The following is an 18,578-nucleotide window of genomic DNA, read 5'->3' on the forward strand; positions in this document are numbered from 1 at the left end:
ATAAAAAAATAGAATAGAATGTAAAAAAAGTAAAAGTAAAATGTGACAGTAAATTAAAATGGAAGATAATGAGAAAAATGTGACCAGTGGCACAAATAGCACTACAACTTTTATTAAAAAAACAATGAATAAATTAATCTAAGAAGTTTAAACTTTAAAGAGCATCAAGAGCCTCGAAGATTACCTTAAATACTCACGGATATAAATAAATTGAGTGACCTAAAAACTGTAGATTGTCGATCGACAGTTTTCCAGTCGATGTGGTTGTTAACTTGACGCGTTTGCTAGTTACCAATATTTATATTTTTATGAAATGCATGTAAATTGAAAATCGTTTTTGTTTAATCAGAAATGAAAACAAATAAAAGTTGTAAAGTTTCACAAGAAAAAGTTCCCTATTGAGACTGGGAGGGGATTTAATAGGGCCACTTGTCAAAATTTGAGGATTTTATTTATAAGTAATTAAAACTAATCGCAAATAAGTTAGGTAATAGACTAAGTTACTTGTGTTGTTTTTTTATGAATTACTTTAAAATACGGTTGAATTTGTAAAGTAACTTGTTTATGTTTATTATAAATTGAGTAACGTAACAGAACTTTTGAAAAAAAACGTTTTAGCTCACCTACGCTAATTTTTTATCTCATATCAAATCAATTTATTCATTAATATGAATAAGACGCCGTATATCCGAAACAATTTTAAGTGTTTATTTCGGAAATACAACGTCAGCGTCTAATCAAGATGTTCAGAGAATTTTCCCAAAAAACTATGTAATATTTAATATATATATATATATATATATATATATATATATATATATATATATATATATATATATATATATATATATATATATATATATATATATATATATAGTGTTTTCAAAAAAAATAGGCGCAGTAAAATTTTGTTGCTTAAAGCATATTTATACTACCATGAAATAAAAACTAAAAAAGATATTAAACAAATTTTATTTTATTTGTGACAAAAATATTTTTTTTTTAAATCTTGCATATTGGATGGCATATATAAACATAAAATTTTGTATAAAAACAAAATCTAGTAATTGAACTGGCCTGGCCATAAAATTTACTTCATTTTCTTTCATCTATGCTTTTACTGTATGAGTTATGCGGGCAGGTGCCAAATCTTGTTGAAATTGCCACTATTCGTTTCAAGCATGTCCACTCTATATATATGTTGGTTGATTATATCTGTATAAATATTACACACTCCTACTCCGTTAAAATTAAAGCAGCCCCGAATATCAACACTGCCACCGCCACTTTGCAACCTCTGTACAACAAAGAGATTACTATATTTTTCCGATTTAAATATTTTAACGAGAACTTTTCTTTTTCTGTTTATTACTTTAAAGTTACTTTTATCACTAAAATTTTTTTATTCCACTTCTCCAAAGACCACCCAATTCTCTCTTTACGCCATCTATATCTTGTGAGCTGATCTCTGGGCGACAAAACATAGGTTTTCTAACAGCTTCAGACACCAATTTTTTCCTTAGTAAAATGTTTCTAACTACATTTGAAGAAATGCATTTTTCACAATTTTTGTTGAATAAGTTGGTGAGTTTACAATAACTTAATATTGGATTGGCTCTGACTTGACAAAATATGACTATTTTCACGTTCAGTAGTTTTTTTAACTTTCCTGAACCTGCATGTCTTTGGATGCCACATGTTGTTTTATATGTCTTTAGAGTATATCTGACGCAATTCTCTGAAATTTTTTATTTTTATGTTACTTCTTTATTACTGATTATTGAGCAATCCTTCGTACCTATTTCACTTGCTTCGCTTACTGCTTTTTGGCCCATTTTTATGTATATTTACTTTTAGGTCTTATCAAATTATTTAAAAACGCTTTAAATGTGACTAAACTGATCATCACAAGTAATTTTATACAACATTTTATGAGAATTGTCAAACTAACATTTAAATTAATAAAACAGTTATGAGTTATAAAACAATTGGGTTGACAAGAAAGTCAATTAAAATGTTGTTATTGTTAAAAGGTTGTGCACCTATTTTTTTAAAAATCTTTTCCGGTATGCTTTTTGTATTCTTTTGAAAAAGGTAAATTATTAAAAAAAGTAACTATATATGAACTTGTAAATGACATGTTAGATGAAGAGAAATAAATTTCCTGTTTCTCAAAACAAATAAAAATTAGGTCTTTAGGAAATATGGATGGGATTTTAGGATGATTTGAAAAAGAAAATGTGTATATATATATATATATATATATATATATATATATATATATATATATATATATATATATATATATATATATATATATATATATATATATATATATATATATATATATAGGGTAAAACGCCCAGTGTTCGCCTCTTTTTTGGACTTACTCCGATATAAATATTTATTTCTCGCTCGTATTTTCATAACTTAAAAATCTTAATCGTAGTCTATAGGTCGAGAGTTAGTCTTCAGAATAAATAAAGAGAATAACTTTCGAATAAACGAAAGAGTCAAATAAAATTAAAAAAAAAGCAAGAAACATTTGGAAATTTTTACTTTTGCTAGTGTTCGCCACAGTCATTTTTTTTTAAATATTTCTTTTTCTTTTTGATAAAGATTTATTTTTAAATCTAAATTATTGTTAAAGGATCAAATTTTATATGCATCTTTGGTCATATTATTGCGTGGAATCTAAAAAAAAAGAGAGAAAATGATATTTAATTTAATAAAACAACAACTGGACCATAGAGTAGTCACTTGGAAATTATTTTGAAAATGGTGCTTTAAAATTTCTTCTTTTGTTTCCACCGACAAATTATCTTTGCCATCTCAGTTGCCAAGTGTTTGTTCATTCTCTTAACTTTTGCTCACTTTTGCTGTTTCTTTTTCTCTTTTACTTCCGCCAGAATGGATCTGATCTGACGTCACAACAGATGCTGGTTAAAACTCTTGCGCAACAATGCAAACTTTAGCTAAGAACAGTATAGAATAGCGCAATACAGAAAACATAATTTTATGACCAGACATGTCACTAATTTCAAAATAATATAAGATCAATAGTAACATAATATTTAAAAATGACCATGACTAACCTACAGCATTAGGCGAAGGAAACCACATATGGTTGATCATTACAGGACTACTTTTAGGATCATACTGAACCTCTTTTGTTTAAAAGCTAACACAAGCAAAGGAGACATCATTTTTGATGTGAACATCAAAAAAAGAATAATGGTAATTGAATTTAGTAGAGGGTTTGCTCTTGGGAGAACTTAGTTTTGTGAATGTGCTTGTTTGTGTCTCCAATCGCCTGTTTCGTTCAAAGGCAAAATCAAACCAGTTTCTTCGTATGCTTGTTTTAAACACGTCAAATCTGGAACAATCTAATACAAAGTCATCACAGTTTTTTAAAATTTTGCATAAATATTTTAAATACTACTTTTAGCAGAGGCTATAGGTGTTACAAAATGTTAATTAAAGAACCTATAACTGTAGAAAGTTATTTAAAATTTAAATGAGCATATAATTTGTCACAATCTTTTATTGTGTTTAAAAAATGTATTTATGACTTACAGATTTATGTAAGACCCAGTTGCTTGCGCTTTAGGGAAAACAATTTGAAGAGATGCACTGTTGCGAAATGTTCCGCCAATTTGCACCCAAGTACTCTGTCATCCAGGTGACTATGTTGGGATGCTTTGCCATGAAAAGCTTATACCTTCAAAAAATTAATGATAAAGTTAACATTCTAGCCTACTTTTAAAACTAGGTAATACAAATTATATTTTACGTCTATATCACTATCAATTTGCATTTGTTTACTTTTTAAGGTAATAACTTATTTAGTTATTGTATCAATTATGACACTATAGAATATACTATAAAACTTGTCACTAAACTTAAAATACTATATAAACAAATACCAGTATAGTAACTTATTATATATTATGTAAATCTTATATTTACTAACCACCGATCGCCAGGTTTTAATGTGCCAACTGTAATGTGCCAAATTTGTATGGTCAGCCCATATTAAAATCTCGGGTTAAACTTCCAAACTAAATTTAAACAGCTTTTTATTTCTTACTGCGGTTTTTTTTTTATAAAATAAGAATTTAATAAGAAAAATATATATATTTTTTTTTGAAATGGACTTTTCTTCTTTCGAACGGAAATTAAAGGAAGTCAGAAGTTTGTTTTTTTAATTTCTATTTCTCTTGTTTCATAGACATTCATGCACAGCTATATATCGTTTATGAAGATTTATTTTTAGTTTGATTATCTTTTATTAAACCTAATTGTAAAATAATAAATAAGCACTAAAAATTTTATTCAAATACCTTTTCTAGATTATAAAATATCAGGTTTTGAAGTTGTCAAAAAAAAAAAATTCAAAAAGTTGTAAAAGCATAGAAAATATTTAGAAAAAAAAATTAAACTCACTTTTAAAAAAGTTTAGTAACCCAGTGGAAAAAAAAAGCTAGTCCTACATGGGTTCCGTATGGGTTCCGTATGGGTCCTCATGAATTCCACACAAAACCCACATATGGGTCCTCATGAATCCCACACAAAACTCACATATGGGGCAAATGACTTTTTTTCACTAGGAAACTTTTTTTCACGACAGAATTAAAAAAAAAAAAATTAAAGTTTAGTAAAAAAGATGAAGACGTTTTCTAGTAAAAAAAAATAATTTATTTTAACTTTTGTTTGAAGGAACTATAAGTAAAATTAATAGAAAAATTGATTTTAGGTATAATTATTTTATTCCAGAGATGTGAACCACGATAAGAAATACAAAATTGATCTTATTTATTTTGGCAAACTTTCAGATATTACTATATATACTTTAAAAAATTGAGTTATTTGTTTATAACTTATTTATTTTTAAGTTTTTTTTTATGCGAAGATTTTGGAATGCGCAAGAAGACAATTTGTTACACTTTTTTGTTCAACATATTATTATATGCACGTTTAGTTAATAAAGCTTTCATTAATTTTTTTTTTAAGAAATGCGTAAAACGGTTTTTAATATTTATTGCGCCAGCAGCGTGTTTCTGATAATGATAATATTTTGTTTTATGTTTGATATGACAATGATTAGAGGAATAATATATTTATGTTAACTGTTGTTTGTTTAGTATGTTTCTAGCTTTATATTTAATACTAACAGATTTAGCAACTTTCGAGGAGTATGTTAAATATAGATTCCTAAAAAATTTTCTAACCTTTTTTCTTTTAATCAATTACATTATCAATAGAAAGATCAGGTATCAGAGTTAGTAATGTTCGTTTTATCGATATCAATGTCTAGAAAAAGAATTTATTTATCTTGAACAAATTAAAAAGTTTAAAAGTTATTAAAAAGTATATATGTATATTTTTCATGAGACAAAAATAAGTTTGTGTCACCTGCAAAGATTATGGTTGTCAAGTTAGAAACTTTCTTATGATCATTTATGTTTTTAGAAAAGATAAGAGGCTCCAGTATAGATCCTTGCAAAACACAACATCTTATGTTCATGAATCTCTGAGAAAGTTAGTTTTCATTGTAAACATGTTATAATTTAATTAATAATAAAATACTTTTTATTCAAATTTATGTTTTAATTAGATGAATTTTGTATATCATTAACGTATTTAAAGTTTGAATCTTATCTTAAATCAAGTAATACTATTATGGAAAAATTTAATTTGAATCAAATCAAGATAATGTGAATCTAAGCGAGATAAGGATTGCTTTTATAAGCGAGATAAGGAATACTTTTAGTAATCTAAAAAATAATAAAAGTGCATAGACAAAATAAGTAAGTAATATGAAGTAAAGTCAGTGTTTAATATCATTGAACTGTCTTTATTACATAGTTTTGACCTTTTAATAAAATTAGGTGTTATATCTGAAAAACTAAAAGTTACCACGCACTCAGCGAAATTACCCATATCCACTTACAATTTGTACATATTAATAAATTCACTAAGTATTTGCATTTTTTTGTTTTGTTTATAACAGAAATTATTCGGAATAAATCAAAAAGCAAATAATATTTTAAAAGAAAATAATTATTGATTTATTTCGTAAAATCTAAAAGTTAAAATATTTTGAAAAAACATTTCTATATTCCCATCAAAAGTTAAAATTTATAATTTTTTGAATAGTTTTTAAATTACTTTAGTTTTTAATAATATGTACGACCACCTTTTACACAAATACACTAATTCGAAGATTCGGTTTTTTTTTATTTTTTTATAAGATTTTCCTAACAAACCTTTCTAATACTGTTACATGCTGTTGGAAAGAAGATTTAAGTTCTTGTATTGTATTATACTTTCGAGAATTTCCATATATATATATATATATATATATATATATATATATATATATATATATATATATATATATATATATATATATATATATATATATATATATATACATAGCCGCCGAGAGAAATTTCGGGCCCTGGGGAAGTTTTCTTAACGGGCCCTCAATATGATTAATCACATACCCAGGACCAGAAAGCGTGCTCTGATCATTGAAAATAAAAATGAAAATTAATTAAATCTTTTAAAAGTCAAATCTATTTAAATCTTTTAAAAGTTAAAGTTAGGAAAAAGCGTATAAAAATAATGTTAAACACTGTTTCATAATAGAGCTTTGCGAGCCTTTCGACTCGCAAACAAATTAATAACTTCTTCAAAATTAATTTTCATAGCCATTTCGGCTACAATAGATAAAAGTCCTAAGTCATTTAAACAATTTTGTATAATTGTTGATCTTAATACGTTTTTCATTCTTTTCAACATGCTAAAAGATCTTTCTGCTTGGGCAACTGTTACTGGAATTGTGCAAAATAGCCTTATTTGAATTATAATGTATGGAAACAGCACATTTGTTTGTTTGTTTTAATTTCATTTAACAATTCAACGGGCTGAAGAAAAATATTATGAACATTGGCATCATAAATTGATTTTAAAAGTAGTATTTCATCTCTAAGATGATCATCAATATCATTTTCATACATTTTTTGCAACTTTTCACACTTTGTATTTCTTGCGAAGGGGGGGGGGGGTACGTCTATTAGACACCAAAGAGTACATTGTATAAATAATCTATTTCTTTTGCTGCATTAAATCTTCTTGTCATATTTCCAATAATGCTATCTATTAAATATGCTATGAAAACATTGAAAACATTAATTCTAAATTCTTCTGCCGGTGTCCATATTAACTCATGTGTTGCTTTTTTTCTTTTAGTATACTTTCCCCCCGAAAATTCTGTTTATCTATAAAGATGTGCCCAACAATCTACACTCATTTAGAATAGTATCCCAACTATTTCTTATCGTATTTAATTCAACAAGAAGATTCGACAAATTTTAATTCCAAATTCGTTAAGTTTAATTCCAAAACAGCGTTTATTGCTATTTTAATTTCATTAATTTTTTCAGCAAATGGCTTAACATTTTTAATTCTTGCAGACCACCGTGTATTTGACATAGTTTGCAAAGAACATCCAGTATTATTTTTTAATATTTCCCATCTTTGTGGGCTACTACTAAATATATTGCATAATTTTTGTATAATGCCATAAAATCTTACAACATGAATACAAGATTCTGCTGCATGAACACCACATAAATTTAAACTATGACATGCACAAGGAGAAAAAATTGCCAATGGAATCATTTTCAAAATGCGAGCTTGTGCACCTTTATACAATCCACTAATTAGATCCGTTATCATATCCTTGTGCACGACAGTCACTTATAGGAATATTATACTTTTGTAGCGTTTCAAGAATTAAATTAGCAATATCTTCTCCAGTCTTCTTATTGCAGTCAACAAATGCAAGAAATCTTTCCATAATTTGGAATTTGTTGGACTTAATAGTAACGTGCCGTAAAACGAATGTAGTTTGTTCTATATGCGCAGAATCGGGTGTTGCGTCTACAATAAAGGAATAATACTTCATAGTTTCTCTTTCCTTTAAAATACAAGTTCTCAAGTAATCTGCACAGCATGATATGAATTCATTTTGAATGTCTGGCGATAAGTAATGTACTTGCAATCTCTGCTTTTCGATTTGTGTCTGCTTTACGTTTTTTAAATGCTCTTCTGAAAGCGGATCGTAATGACTTAAAGTTCTAATAATCCTAGAAAATTTCCATTGTTCGAATCTCCAATCAAATGAGTAATACCTCTAAATGCCAATCCACGCTCAGCAAGAAACAAAATTACATCTAACAATCGTCATGGTCAGGTATTCTGTCATATAATTTTTTGTACCCTCTATAAACCTGCCAACCATTTTCTGTAGCAAAAGTTGATCTTCGCTTATGAAATTTATAAAAAAAAACGACAAGAAAAACAAAACAAAGCATTTTTAGATTTGCTCCAAACTAACCAATTACGAGGAACTATTTCTTTATTTTTTAAACGAAAGCCTAATAAATAGGTAGGGAATAACCAACCGTGTTTATCTACAGGAAATGTTGTTGGGTGTGGTTCTGGACCTCTTAGAATGGCATCTTCTACCTCTTTTAGTGTTACATTTACTTTTTCCACTCCAATATCTATGTTGGCACAGTTGGTATACAAAGAAAGCGTCGAAATATCAGAAATTCCAACAAATTTCGTTTCATTTCTTGCTTAATGAGTCCGAATCAATATCTCCATTATTGCAATAGTCGTCGTTCTGTGTTTTTGAAGAAATTTTAAACCCCAACAAGTACTCATGCTTTACAAATTAAACACTGGATCATATCCTCCTCAATGTCCTCATCACACATGAAGCAGTACCAACGCTGCGTTTGTTTGTTTGTCTGTTGTGTTTCCGCCAATTTTAACGAATCAGAAAAAGAACAATGACGCTGGTACGAATTGCACAGCGGTACTAAATACCCCCCTTTCCTCTGTATGTTATTTGCATATTGTAAGCTAAAATTGAAAATATACGCTTACAAAAAACATCAGCAGTGTCTAAAACGAAAATTTCAAAATGCTACATTAATGAGAGATCAAGTCATGCAATCTTTACAATTGTTAACGTTTTAACAGAATATTTATAAATGAAAAGTTAACAACGTCGATTGAAAAAATTCGAATTTTAATTTTGATTGAAATTCAATTGAAAAAATTCGATTGAAAAAATTCGAATTTTAATATTACAAAAGAAAAATAGCAAGAATAAAAAGAAGCATATTTGTTAAAAATATTTTTTGTCTTTAAGATTTTTTAGAAGCGATAAATAAGATTTATTGCTTCCAAAAATTTTTAAGACAAAAAATAAGTGATGAATAAATAAGACAGCATGAAAAAAAATTATTTTTACACACACGGGGCCCCGGTAATCTTCCCCGTCTACGCCCTCCCTCTCGGCGGCCATGTATATATATATATATATATATATATATATATATATATATATATATATATATATATATATATATATATATATATATATATATGTATATATATATATATATATATATATATATATATATATATATATATATATATATATATATGTATATATATATATATATATATATATATATATATATATATATATATATATATATATATATATATATATATATATATATATATATATATATATATATATATATATATATGAAAATTCTCGATAATCTCAATATATATGGCAGTTTTCTATGAACTAAAAGTGCATGATATAAGTGTGCCAATTGACACACTTAAATCTTGCACTTTTAGATTACTTATTTTAAATGTTCGTTTAAATTTTTCGTAATGAATCAATATATTCGTACAAATATTTATTTTACTAATAATATTCGTTTAACAAATATATATTCGCTCCACAAATAAACAAGAACAACGAGTATATCAGTGAATAATTATGAAAACGTTTATTCTTTTGCTCCTAATTCTTTATCGAATAAACATTTTACAACTTTTTTTGATTATGTTGTAGAGAATCTTTTTCTGAATAAGATGATATATTTTTAATACACAAGAAAAAAAATTTTTTTAATGAATTTTCAAACTTTCGACCATCTAATTATTATTATTATTATTATAATTCATATTTTTTTGAAAAATGGGCAACTCTCAAGTGAAATTTGTTGTATTTGAATTTAAAACTTTTCCTTGTATAACATTTTAGGCCGGGTAAGAATCCTTTATTCAAAATTAAATCAAACTACTTCGGGTAAAAAGCTATGCGTTAATTACAGAAGCAACAAACTGCCCTCTGAATCTTCATTCTATAATTTACACAAAATGGTTTTTTTATTTGATCATTCTATTAATTATCCATCTATTTTCAAGTATTCGTAACCGTTTGACGAACATTCGTTAAAATATTTGTTTGTCTAACAATCGTCACTCTATAGTCTGTATCCGTCGATTGTTCCAATTTTATACGTAGTGGTGGTGAAAAAACCTTTTTGGGATCTAATAGTGGCTTGTACCTATTAAGTACAATGGCCACTGGTGGCCATTGTAATTAATAATTAGTTGTAGTTCATTTTCATTATGTAAAAACGCTGCTTTTAAACTTGGCTATGAAGCGTCAATATTATTAATATTAAAATATTAAAACATTTGCTGTTGTAAAAAAAATTTAATATGTTTTAACATTGTTTATACATACGTTATATTAATATGTTGCATTATTTTATAATAAATGTTTTAATATTTTAGTATTTATAATATTGACCCTTCGTGATAAGATCTTTTAGAAGTCCTTCCAATAATTTTATTATATGATATAATAAAATTTATGGAAAGACTTCTAAAAGATCTTATTATGAAGCCGTACAATTTATAGTTTTCAACGATAGTTAAATAGTATAAATTTACAATTTTTGTTGTGATATACATTAGAGTTTAATACATTAACAAGTTTAAAATATAATTAAAGAGATACAATCGTTAGATATAAATAAAGATAGTTTCGAGTGAAAAAATAATTTCTTTTAACTTCTGCTTAAAGGAACTACAAGTCAAAAAAACTGATGTTTGGTATAACTGTTTTATTCCAAGAGATTAACTATTAATATAACTTATATTAAAAAAGATCAGGTATCAGAGTTGGAAATCTTCATTTTTTGAGCGGGATGTTAATGAAAAGCATATTTATATTTTCATAAGATAAAAGCAAGTTTGTGTCGACTGCGAAGATTATGGTTGCTAAGTTTAAAATTTTGCTAAGATCATTGATATATATTAAAAAGAGAGGTGGTCTAAGTATGGATTCTTACAGAACACCACATGTTATGTTTATTAATTTTTGAGAAACGGAATTTTCATTGTAAGCATATTGTTTGCGATTATTTAAATAGCTTTTGAACAAATCTAAAGTTTTATCTTTTAAACCTTAAGCGACTAGTTTTTTAAATAAGATAAACAGTATGAAAAGCTCTGGAAAAGTCTATAAACACTCATAATGTAAAATAAGAGTTTTAAAAGATTCAGAGATGTTGCGTGTAAGTTGGATAATGACGTGATTGGTTAAAATGTTCCTTTTAAACCCTCATTAATTTTCATATAGTAATTTATTGTCAGTAAAATACGTATAGACTCGGTTATACATTATTCTCTCAATAAGTTATAAGAAAAACGGAAGAATTGAAATAGGGTGGTAGTTACTTATATTAGAAAAATCACTGGTCATGAAGATATGAGTTATCTGACTATTTTTATATGAGCTGGAAAAGATCCTTAATTGACTAATTAATTATATAATTTTTAAACACATTTTAATGTGTGTGGCACTATATAATATTTTGCAATATCATTTGATTGACTTATATAGTCAATAAAATTGCAATATCTTTTGATTGATATAACTGAAGACAGAATAAATTTTACCATTTTTTCAAAAAATATTGGAAAATGTACTTTTTCTAATTTCTAATGTATGTGGTAGTGAGATAGCATTAGTTTCCATTATCGCTGCGAGTTCTTTCATTATTTTCTAGAATCTTGAATCATATTTGTGTTTATTGTGCAAGTACTTTTTTTTAAAGCATTTTGGCAAAGTTTTTTAAATGAACTTTGTAGGTTTGGTAATTTATTTTATGTTTTTTTGATTATGTCGAAATAAGAGCTTCAGATGTTATAATTTTTTTTGCTTCAGGTTTTTCAATATTTAAAGAAAGTTTTCTTTTTTATATATGATTTTTAAACCTTTTTACCTACTAGTGAATCTAAAGAACATCATTTTGAAGTCTTTAGATTTTTTGATATATGTTATATATATATTTATGAATTATATTATCTTATATTATAACTTGTTCAATTTAAATATTTTGACTGAGCAAGAGTAGACTAAAGTATAGAAGTATATATCTCGTAATATAATTTTTCTTCAATATAACAATATTCATATTTACAAAAATGTAAGATAAATAAACATAAAATTATTTAATTTACTATTAGAACATTTTTATAATAAAAATATAAAAAAAAATATAAAATTTTTTCGATTAAACTTATAAACAAAATATAAATATATGGGAATAAATTATTTACATTATTAACATTATTTACGATAGAGAAAGCCCAGCTGCTTAGGTTTTTTGGTGCCAAACCACACGCTTGTCAGTTGACTAAACACTTTACTTCGGCCAGAAATATGTAACTATATCTCTATATTACTAAGTTTATTGCCCTTTTTACCTTTTGAATGCTCCACTTAAACCAGCTTTTATTATGAACGCCTTTACTGTCTCTGATATATATATATATATATATATATATATATATATATATATATATATATATATATATATATATATATATATATATATATATATATATATATATATATATATATATATATATATATATATATATATATATATATATACAGTACTGTGAACATGATTTAGACCAATTACATTTTTTCAAAAAATCCTGGAGAATTCTTCTCTTATATTCAAGTTTGTAGTTCTATATTATAAACATATTAAAACACATGTAGTTCACACAAAATATAGAACAGTTAAAATCTTTTTAATGTCAAACTTCATAAAAAACTCCTAATATCTACTATGTCCTCCTCTTGCCTTAATCACAGCCGATATTCGCCGGGGAATAGATTCATACAATTTAGTTATAAAGTCCTGGGGTATGTTGTGCCATTCTCTTTGAAGTACTTCAAAACATTCTTCAGCATTTTGGGGAAACGTGTTTGACCTTCTTTTTGCCCAGGTAATCCCAAATATGCTCAATTATATTTAAATCTGGACTCTGGGGAGACCAGGTTGTTAATTCCAGTACTCCTTCCTTTGCCATTTCATTAAAAAAAATTTTTGCCACTCGGAAACAATGTTTTGGGTCATTATCCTGCTGCAGAATAAAATTATAACCTATTAGTTTCATTCCGGTAGATACAACATGGTGCCTTAGGATATCCACATAACGAAAGGAGAAGCATCCGTTTGACAAAGTCAAAGAATCTGACGAAAAAATCCCAAAGAAAACTTCTCAGAGTTCTGAAAAGCGCTGCACAAAGTGCTTGTCAATTATTGGCCGAGGACTTCTTCACAACTGCACCATTGGAACTCGCCCTGAAAACCAGAGAAGAATGGCCACAGATGATCCCGTAGGTGCAGAGCAAGTGGCTGCAGCAGTCTTAGCATCCAAAAGCGCATCTCCAAATGGCACTATTAGACTCAGTCAGCCTTGTGGAAAACTTTTGCCATTGAGGAGAGGTAATTACTTCTATTGCCTAGTTAATTATCATAGTATCATTATGCTAAATTAAAGGCACTCAAAATGTTGATTCACAAACATTTAATTTACGACCTGTAATAATTAATTATGAGAAAAAGAAACAAGAATGCTTTTATATTAATTAAAATGCTAATTGCAACTGCTTTTATTGAAAATTCATCTCTTAATTAATTACCCTGCTTCAATTTTATTTTATCAACCTAATTTTACTTTAAATCATTCTCATTGCAAGAATAAATTTTTTTTTTCCTAATGGATGTTATTTTATTGTTTTTAAAGGTCCGTCATTGGCTCAGGAGCTATTCAAAGAACCACTCACAACAGAAAATATGGTTCAAATTCAGCAAAATACAGGACTTTCAAACAATGGCATGCGAAAACTAGGTTCAGCACTAAATCAAATCAGCCCAATTAGATTGGTGGAGCCATGTTTTCCTTTGAAGTTTGCTCTAGCCGGCCAGAAACTTAATGATCAGTTCATGGTTAGCAACATTACATTGGCAGAGAATGGTCAAACTTGTCAAGTTGTGCACTGCCAGAGCCTCAGCAATCTCAGTGATGTTTTCAGAGCATCACGAAAACTATCAGAATCTTCCATTTTAAAACTCGGGATTGATGGTGGTGGATCATTTCTGAAAGTGAGCTTCACTCACATTGTGTTGGAAGAAGATGAGACTCCTCCAAACAGCTCATTACAGAAGACAATCAAGCTGATGGCACCAGCATCAACCAAAAAAACGAGTGTTAAGCAGCAGATGCTGATAGCACTGTCACAAAACACTCCTGAGAGTTACCAGAATGTGAAGGCCATTTTCGACCTCATTTAAGTCAAAGAAAAATGCCAAACAGGTTGTTTTGGTTGACTCTTGTGACCTAAAGCTGGCTAACAACCTTTGTGGCATTCAGTCTCACAGTAGCAAACACCCTTGTTGTTGGTGTGATGCTGCATCTCCAGGTCTTGAAAATTGTGGACAACTTCGGACTTTTTGCCAGATCAGAAGACAGCATTCTGAATATATCCAGGCAGGAGGAGATTCAAGAAAGTCGAAGGAATTCAAAAATGTCATTCATGTACCTTTGATTGAATTTCAAGATGACAAGTTTGTCCTTGAGGCTATTCCATCAATGGAGCTCCACTTATTACTTGGAGTTGTGAACCACATCTTTAAAAATCTTTGCGACCTTTGGCCAAGGGCCAAGGAATGGCCTCCATCACTTCATATCCCTATCCAGCCTTACCATGGGGAGGGGGGGCATTTCAATGGGAACGATTGCATGAAGCTTCTAAGAGGTCTGGATAAGCTTCAACAGCTTTCAGAAAAAAAAGGTTTCAGCCCAGCTCTTGGCTTCATTCAAACACTCACACTATTCAAGACAGTGGTCACTTCGTGCTTTGGAAAAAGCCTGGACCCTGACTATGAATCCAAGATTGAACAGTTCACACTTAGCTACACCAACCTTCCTATTTCTGTGACTCCCAAAATGCATGCAGTGTTTTACCACATGCCACAGTTCATCAAGATGAAACAAATTGGACTCGGCCTCTTTAGTGAGCAGGCAACAGAAGATCTACATTTTAACTTCAAATCTCACTGAGAGAGATTTAAGAGAGATCCATTGCACCCAGATTATGCCAGTCACCTTTTAAAATGTGTCATTGTCTACAACAGCAAGAGAATTTAATTTTTTTTAGAAAAAAATATTTTCTTTAGAACATGCCTTTTCTCTGTAATCCATTAATGTAAATCCAAGGTTGTAACAGAACTTGAAAACAAACTCACTTAGAAAATAAATTAATTAAAGAATATTGGTTTGAATTTTACAGGCTAATATGTTGTGTTTTGTAAAAAAAATGCAAAAATTTTTTTTCTCAACAAACATTTTGGGGTCTAAATGTATGGGTATTTCGTAGTAAAACATTCAAAGCTAAATAAGTCTATTGGATTTTAATCCAGGATTTTCAAATCACTCATTTTGTGTTCAATATGACATGCACTATCACCCTTTAAAAGGGTATAAATATATATATATATATATATATATATATATATATATATATATATATATATATAAATATATATATATATATATATATATATATATATTTATATATATATAAATATATATATATATATATATATATATATATATATATATATATATATATATATATATATATATATATATATGTACATACATATGTATGTATATATATATATATATATATATATATATATATATATATATATATATATATATATATATATATATATATATATATATATATATATATATTAGGGATATGACTTTTTAATTTTTTTTCAAATAAAATGTTTCCTGTATCATAAATCGATGAACTTTTACCTAAAATCATGAAAAAAGGCCCAAATAGCTTTCTGCAACAAAAAAAGGTCACCCCCAAAATAAAAATTTGATTTACCATTTTTATACATTCATTTTTGACCGATGTTTTAATCTTAAGCTTAATTCTCAGCTTAATTCTATTTATTTCATTATTTTGTTATGAATTTATAAATATAACGCCACACGTTACCATGGCAACGAAACGGCCGTGTGCCGGCAAATACTTGGAATTGTTATGTGATGACGTCATTGTGTTACCACGGTGATATAGACGACTGTAACAGACTGTAGAAGATTATAGAACTTAGTAGAACATTCTGAAAGCTCTAAATAATTATATAAGCGAGCTGCTGTCAGAGCTCAGTGTTGATAATGTGAATAGTTCTATGAAGTACTCTGCGTGTAACTGAGCTAATAAGGAACTACTGTAGCGAACTAAAGACGCTGTAAGTGTACGAAGTATAAGTAGTTGTAGCATTATCGTTAGGATACGGACTGGATTATCGAACTGTTATCAACATTGACTGGATTATCGAACTATAATTGGATTACTATACAGTTAAAGTATTTTATTAATTAAACGACTTTATTAAACGGATATTTACGCTCAGCTATCCGTAAAGTCGTAACAATATTATATGATGTCTCACAAGAAAAGTCATACCACAGTAACAAAGAACAAGAAGACTTGGACTAAAAATTTGGTGAGATTTCAAGAGTCACACAGAAGAAGAGGAAGCGTGGCTGTAGAAGAACATTCTCTCGATGAAAAATCCAGAATACCACTTCAATTGCAGATCGTAGGAAGATACCAGTTTCTCGGAGCATATGTTAAAGGAAGAAAAGAACGAATAGACCAAATTTCTAAGGAAATTACAAAATTGTGGGACAATAAACTGAATTTTCCACGTGTGTGCCTGATCAAGTGATAAGAGCAAAGCTTATGAAGGTGCTGAAGGTCTATGATGAATGTGTCAAGCGTGGAAAATATGATGTTCTCAATGCATTATTTGACATCACGAAAGTGAATGGCCAGTGGTTATCCTCGGAAGATAAACGTCTATACCACCTACAAAAAGAAAGTAAAGGACAGGTGGGGTACTCAACAGGACAAGTGGCAAGTAAAGAAACCATTCACCCTTCCAAGAGAAGGAAAGTCCAGTCTGGAACAGCAATACCTTCCACATCACAAGTCCTGTCTACCACAGACAGTGGTACTGAATCTGAAAACTGCAAAAGTAAGAGTGAAGATGATGAAGACGACGACGGTGATAAAGACGATGATGAGGACACTCAGAAAAAAACTAGAAAGCACTACAAAAGTAAATTTGCTGTAAGTATGGTTACATCAAGTGGAGTTTCCACAAAGAAAGCTGCTAAAATATGCAATGTATTATCACAGCAAGGTATTGATATTCCAACTCCAAGTCAATCAGCAATTTACAAGTCCATATTCAAAGAGGCAGGTAAATTAAAAAAAGAAATGATACAACAACTTAAAATGGAACAGTGGTCCTTACACTTTGACGGCAAACGAATAGATGATAAGGAATATCAGGTAGTTGTACTTCAGAATGAAAGAACTGACGTGAAACTTGATGCACTGCGTTTAAAAGATGGCAAAGCTGAAACTGTTGCTGAAAAAATTGCCAAACTTATTGATGAATACAATTTGTGGAATTCAATTAAGATGATCATTACTGATACAACAAACGTCAATACTGGGAAGAGAAATGGAGTTGTTGTGAAGTTGCAACGTATGTTTAAATTAAAGGGTGTCACAATACCACAATTTATCGGTTGTCAGCATCACGTACTAGACAGGATTCTCCGTCTGGTGATGGACGAAGAACTTGGGGGTGATACCAAATCTCCAAACATTGAATACCCATTTGTGTCTGAACTGTTGAATAAGTATGATGAACTGAAGGATAAGTTTGTGAATGGAACTGTAGAAATTCTTGATAAATCAGGGTGGAGAGACGATATGAAGTTTTTGTACCATTTAACAAGAGTGTTTAGGTTCTATGAAGAACAAAGAAACTTCCCTCTGATTCACTTTCAGAACATTCCTAATATGAGCAATGCCAGATGGAACTCAAGAGCCATTCTCGCCATTCTGGCGTTTATTCTTATGCCTGAAGCGAGAAAGAATTTGGAGAAGGTTTGCAGGTTCATTTCATATGAGTGGGCAAAACATTGGTTTAGTAGTCAAAAGTACAATGACAATGACTTCAAGAATTTATCTGATGTATTGAAGCCTTACAAAAAGGCATTGCAGTCATTCAAAAATCACTGGAAGAAAGAGCCATCCGTCATCGACATACCACGAAGTAATCAGATAGCTGAACGTGCAATCAAGGTGATGCAAGACCTGTATGCTTCCTGCAGAAAGAAAGACAAACTGCAACTTCGATTCATTCTAAGTAATAAGCGCTAGACTCTTTATGAGACGTGAGCATCATGTGACCCATGTACTAAACACA

The sequence above is a fragment of the Hydra vulgaris genome, chromosome 03, assembly GCF_038396675.1.
Source record: "Hydra vulgaris chromosome 03, alternate assembly HydraT2T_AEP".
NCBI lineage: Eukaryota > Metazoa > Cnidaria > Hydrozoa > Anthoathecata > Hydridae > Hydra > Hydra vulgaris.